This window comes from Miscanthus floridulus, chromosome 10 (genome assembly GCF_019320115.1).
Source record: "Miscanthus floridulus cultivar M001 chromosome 10, ASM1932011v1, whole genome shotgun sequence".
Classification (NCBI taxonomy): domain Eukaryota; kingdom Viridiplantae; phylum Streptophyta; class Magnoliopsida; order Poales; family Poaceae; genus Miscanthus; species Miscanthus floridulus.
Window position 1 is genome coordinate 93,970,732 of NC_089589.1, and position 6,793 is coordinate 93,977,524.

Here is a 6,793-nt window from a genome sequence, read left to right on the forward strand (position 1 = left end):
TTTTTCAAGCAATACGATGATTGGGTGGCATTATAGCCACAAAGACTAACTTGTCATGCATTGACCTAGTACGTCCGAGACTAGGAGTCTCACAAGTGAACCCAAGGAATTCGCCGATTGTCTTGGTAGTCTCATTGAACTTCCGAGAAAACCCCCAGGATCATTTTCAAGCATTGTTAAGTTTGTGTGGACCAAAGTTTGTGTAAGCAAAGTTCACTTAACTTAATTTTCAACCGGTGGACATGAAAATGAAAATGAAGATGGGTTACAGGAGGTAATGACATTATTTCACTATGTTCCATGTACCTTGAACTGTAGCTAAAATAGATCAAACAACTTGATGTTTGTAGACTCAGCCTGGAAGCGTTGTCACCGTACAAAAAGGTGCACCAGCACCTACTCGCTCCACTAGAAGTACTGCACCTCCCAGCAGAGCTCTTTTCAACGAAAACACTGCAAATGTGACTGCATCGAAGACATATATCACTTCACAGCAGCTGATGAATAGGACAAGAAATAATCCCAAAAGGAGGAAGGTAACAACCAGCTAATTGGAATCTAAATTCTTGCATGATTTAATGAAATTTTATCAAATGTGACCTTCCTTGTTGAACTAGGAAATGTAGAAAATACATTGAACATGCATGCTGAAAACTGCAGCTTGTGCAGGTTTGATTGGGTGAGTTGTTCTGAGTAGTAATCTACCTTTTCTATGATACTTGATAATACAAAAGTTGTAGAGGGTTTAGAGATGTTTGTCGTCGTGAAAGGTCATGATTTTAGACCTAGAGAATTAGAGTTATGAATTTTGAAAGTAGCCGGTCAGGTTTTGACCTTGGTCTGGACAGCAGTGGGTGTTTGTGTTTTTTGACCATGATAACTGCAGAATCTTATTTAACAAATAACTAGAAAGATGTAGAGAATTTCATGGGCTTTCCGTATTGTTAAAGAATATAATTTTTCGTTGTCTACAACTCAAGTTATGATTTTTCTAATCAACTAAACTGCTGCTACCTTAAAAATTCAGAGAAGGCAGCTGCTACTGTAACATATGCAGTAGCTGCATCTGATCCGTTGAAAAGGCCACGATGGATAGGATCAAAGCCATATTTTCTTCTCCATCCCTCCCCAAGGCTTGCTGATAGACTCTACTTCTTTTAGCAGAATTTATAAAGAGCAAAAGAGAATGCATACATCTTATAATGCAATCAAATGGAACACAGCTGCATGTGTCTGCTAGACTGCTACAAAAACTTGTATTACCCAATAGAATCATGCCTTCAGTATGTAGCCTGCAAAAAAAATATAGATTATCATTTGTAAAGTCAATTGAACTTATATAATCGACCTATACTTACAATGAAATTTTGCTAAAATTCCTAGCCATCTACGCTTCCAAGGAGTAAGGATTGCTGACATCTTGAACAACATTTAAACTCTGAAAAGAGAGGGATATACAGAGACCAAAATAAAGATTGAGAAAGTAGAGAACAAAATATCAAGTTATTGTGAAAACACAGAATGCTATTTTCATGGAAAAACATAATTGTAATAAGCATATAGTAAGAATTTGAGTAAAACTAGAAATTGATTCATACGTTTGTGGTTCTAGAACAATGGAACATGACTTCCATCTTTTTCATGGAAAAAGGAATTGCAGCAACTAGACCGACAACATTTGCTCATTTACAGAATTGCAGTAGAACTTCAACTATGCAAAAGCTTGGTTGATGGCTTTTGTATATGAAATTAGAAATTAGAACCATTTTATATCTTCATCTCTTTATATTTGTGCAAAAATTAGTAAACTTAATATTGTTCTAATATCCCAATCATATTCTTTTGGCAGTAGGTGGACAAGGTTTCAGTGGGAGGCTCATAATCAAGCGAGGACATAGCCGAGGAGATGACATGTTGGGCTGCTAGGAATTTCTCAAGTGCTGCATAGATGTTAGGAAGTTTGTAAAGTTGTCAAATAATGAGTTAATTGTACACTCATTTATGATTTTAGCTACTATTTCATGGGTTTGGCAACATATTGAATGATTAATTATAATTAATATATGTGGGTGCAATTGCTTTTGATATGGTTTATTGATTTGCAATGATGATTTATTAAACCAAAATTAAATGTTACTAGCATTGCAATAAAAGCTATACCTACGAGCCGTGATGCGTGGCAATATGTTGTATGGCAACAGACTTATTTACGTTGCAAATAATACTATTGCCACGACATGACTATTGTTGCAATAACAATTAATCTTCCGCAACGAATAAAATTGTGTGGCAAATTCTACTGTTGCAACGGCACCGAGGTCATGGCAATAATGAACGGTATATCACAACGAATAAAATTGCGTGGCAAATGATACTGTTGCATCGGCAACGCGGCCGTGGCAATAATGAACGGTATCTCGCAACGGATAAATTTACATGGCAAATGATACTATTGCCACGCCAAGACAAGCGTGGCAATAATGTATACTCTCTCGCAACGATTACATTTGCGTGGCAAATGATTTACTTGCCATGGCACAACGGTCGTGGCAACAACACCTTAAGCAACAAAATTATAGCGTGGCAACAAAAATCTATTGCCACACTATCGCTCGTTGTATTTACCCCCTCTCGCTATGAAGACAAACGTGGCAAGTGCTCGTATTGCCACGCCAATGAATGTTGCGATAACGTCCTATTGCAATGCTTGGCAACGTTGCAAGAAAAGCTAACTCTTGCAACGCCAAACTAGCAACGGTTGCAAGTTCTTATTGCAACGTAACTTTTTGCAACCATTGCCAACGAACGCGATTTCGTGGTATGAACTACCTTTTGCAACAAAATTGGGCCTATTGCAACGTTTTCTCGTCGTTGCGCAAGGGTTAGAAGTTTGTAGTGGTAGGAGAGACTCCCACCTTAATTGGAGCAAGACCAGAGGGACCGAACCTAGCCGGCTAGGTCACCACCGTGCTACAAGTGGCTCTAGATGTTCATGTTTTGTAAAAAAAAATGAAATGTCGTCAAATGCTAATCTAGTTATAGAAGTATGGTAGTAAATAAAGAAACAAAGAGAGAAAATACAAAAGAAAAGAACGTAAACTTCAAACATGCATGGAAGGAAGAAAATAAAATGAAACAGAGTAACTAAATAACAGGCAACAAATTAAAAGAAAAGAAAGAATAAATAAAAGAACAAAAGAGAAAAAATAAGAAAGAGAGACAGGGGGGGGGGGGGGGGGGGGGGGGGGGGGGGGGGATCTGCGATCCTGCTCTACACGTGACCGAGGCAACGAGCCCACAGAAACGCAAACTCTAGCTTGCCTTCGGCCTTCTACTTTACTAGAGTGCGTGTGGCTTGCGGTTGGCTGCTTTGAATAAAGATGGCCATTTGTGGCGACTGCAAGAAACGACATGACCATCTCGGCTGCAATGCAAGAAACGACGTGACGATGTTAAGATTCTGCACAGCCACCTCTAGTAAGATTAATTAACTTGTAGTCAGCCTACCGCCTCCAGCTGAAATAAAAACAGCCACCATGCTGATGATGTGTCAGCTAGACAAGGCCTGTTGCATTTATATATCTACGTAACTACTATTCGTAACTACTACTTGCTGACATGTACTTACTACATGTCTAGGACAACGTTGATCGATTGCTACCGTATGTGGCTAGAACAACGTTGACATGCCTAAACAAAGCGAGGGCTTGGATACGCATGACCAAGACCATTGCATGTTGCCTGCTATATATATTATGAGTTAACTGGAAACACGGAAGTCATATAAAAAAAGAGAAAATGTTTCATTTTGGTCAGCGTGTTTGATGACGATGGGCAAGCTGTCCAGCATCAAGCAACGCTTAAACATGCAACTTGCCAATAAGGTGTGGCGTTGACATCTCTAAACTTGCAGCTTTGTTCTCCGCACTGGAAAAAGGGGAGGAATAGTATTTTACACATTGGGGATAAGTTTTAAACTTAAGCTCCGCATGTCAACTCAAGCCTCCGATGTTACTTCTTACTATCATTGCTGATCCTCACTGAAACACGTTGGGAAAAAAAAAGGAAAAAATAGCCGCCACTGCCATCTATTTGGCATGATTTAATCACCATTAACTATAATAGCCATTAAATCAAGTCTGTTTTCAAAATATTATCCACATTCCCCATTACAAAATATTATTAAGTAAAAGTAACCTTTTAAATCTTAATATAAATTACTCGCCATAACCGTCGTGTAAAAGAACATAGAGTTAACCCGGCTTAATCTTCACCCAAATTGCTCATATGTGCTATTTTGAAAAATAATATAAAGCAACTACATAAATTTGCACCAAAATTACCTTACTCCACTATATTTTAAAATATATTGTTGTAATGCTTCTAAATTTTTCACTTATATCATTGTTAACATAGAAAAATTAACTCAATGTGTGCTTTAGTTAGGCACCATTAGAGTCTAAAGCCATAATTAAATCTAACTTAACTATAGGCATTGCATATAATATAGTACCTGAGTTGATTCTTGTGGTTCTTATATGTTGCCCTTCATCTAGAATTATTTTCACTAAAAAAGCAATAGGAGAGAAAGGAATGGAAAAGGAAAGGTGAAAGACCTATTTGGATTTTGGTAATTGAATAACAACATTAGTGGACTAACATGTTTCATGTCAGATGCAAAGTTAGGCTTAGTCCAAAAGCTAGAGTTGAGCAACATGAGACCATGGGTAGGAGATGGCAAGGACCATGTGATGCAAACACTCAATAAGTGAAGACTGAAGAAATGGAACGCTAGTTGAGGCATAAAAACTCTTTGAGGAGAAGAGCAAAAGATAAAAACAAAGTGCAAAGCAAAGGTATATGCATATGGCTTTATTTCACCGGCCATAAGGTGCTTAATGAAGTTGCCGAGTTGATATGATAGATAGCCTTACAATAAAGATGGGCAAATTTGTTGCTAATACAGTTATCTAGTGCCATGAGGTGATCTAACTTTGCATTTGCATTAAGATGCAGTGGCACGGTGAGAAACAAGTGAAAATCATTGAAAAATGTTTTTTTAAATGCTAACTCAATGGTAAAGGTGGCGGTGATCCTGTGGGAGATCTATTGGAGTTACTCATTTGAAAAAGGTTTGCAGCTTGCAGACTCTTTTAAATGCTCACCAGGTGGCTCTGATCTGGTTGGTCCGATCACCCATCACATCCCTCTGATGGTCCACTGGAGCTTAGAATCATCCATCAGATCCCTCCGGTTGTCCACTAGAGCTTAGAGCAAGGCCTCAGCAACTATTGGAAATCATAGCACAAACCCCTTTCGGTGCGACCAGAGAGCATTGCACTGGAACTTAGGCACTAACATCATAGTGCATAGGTGGCACACTAGGAAAGTTTAAATTAATGAGGGCACATGTAGCACCCTAAAATTTGCAAGATTTTAAAATAGGAGAAAATGATTTAATTATACATTTTGTGAGCATTTAAATTTAGAAAAATGATAACTTTGTAAAAAATAAAATCAAATATATGGTTTACATACATGTATGTGCATACATGGTGCTACATATTCATTTTGTGATGTTTGGGTTTGATCAAAATTTCAAAAGAAATTAAATTAGATTTGAATTCGGATTTGAAAATGTGTTCAAGAAAAAGAAAAGGAATTTTTTTCTCTCTTTCTTTTCTTTCTCCCTCTCTCGGATTCTGGCCCACTGGCCAATTTCCTGCAAAAGCCCAGGTCTCTGGAGCCCAGATCCACTCCGTCCAATTACGCAGGCCCAGCTCCCCTCCCGCGACCTAGTAAGCATGCCGGCCCAGCATGCGGTGCGGACGCCGCTCCCCTCTCCCTTGCTCTGTCTCACTATCAGCCCAGCCCCACACCTTGAGCCGCTGACGCCTCGGGCCTGCTTGTCAGCCATCTTCTTCCTCGCCATCGTGTCCGACCCGGACTCTCTCCGCCGCCACCGGAGTCCACGCCGCCCCCGACTCCGCCTGTTTTGGCTTGCCCCGCACGTCTCCCCGGCCTTAAATACCGACTCCCCTACGACCGCCGCCTCCCCATCGAGCCTCAGAGCAAGTCACTGCCTCGTCCCGAGTCGCCACACCGCAAACCCTAAGCGTCACCGCAGTCCCGTCTTCGTCCGCAAAAAAAACCCTTGGGTGAGTTCGCCATCGCCTCCTCTTGCTTCCTGAGCTCTCGGTTCACGTTGTCGTGGTCCATAGGCCTTGATTCATGTGCGCCGGCAAGGTTCTCATCGTCGGTAATGGTGGACCGCCGTGCTCGGCTCTGTTCCGGGTAGCCGATTTCTCTCTCTCCTGCTGGATCTAATCCCCACCGTCCAACTCAGATCTAACGGTCTAGATCAGCCAATACCCCTTTGGCTGGAAATTTTGCATAAGAGCCCCTATAATTTGCTAATTTTCAACCCACAGTCCACTCCAGATTCAAAATCCTAATTTTCATTTATTTCAATTCGAATTAAATCCATCTATTTATAGATTTTCCACTGATTTTGTTTTCCTTATAAAAACTTCGTTTTAACTCTGTTTTGATCCGTTCAAGTTGTGTTAGATTCGTAATCGTGTAATCTACATGTTTATACTACTGTTAAGTATGTTTTCAACTTTTGAAATTCAAGGTTAGATTTAATCTATTATTTTATTAAAGGAAATCTTGATTAATTCATAATTTCTTTGTTTTAGCTCCAATTTTCGTGATCTTCGCGTCTGTGTTCATAGCGAGACGAAGATTCATTTTACAAACTTTTTATCTTGATTTTATGCTATTGGTGTAC

The 6,793-nt window shown here is 39.7% G+C and overlaps 1 long non-coding RNA gene across 1 annotated transcript; it reads left to right on the top strand.

Annotated features, from left to right (window-relative positions):
• Window positions 1-232: 232 nt before the first annotated feature.
• On the top strand, window positions 233-1,967 carry LOC136485122 (uncharacterized). The gene is made up of 3 exons (XR_010766325.1): window positions 233-274; window positions 351-536; window positions 1,850-1,967. It is a non-coding gene; the product is annotated as an uncharacterized lncRNA (long non-coding RNA).
• The last annotated feature ends 4,826 nt before the right edge of the window (window positions 1,968-6,793 follow it).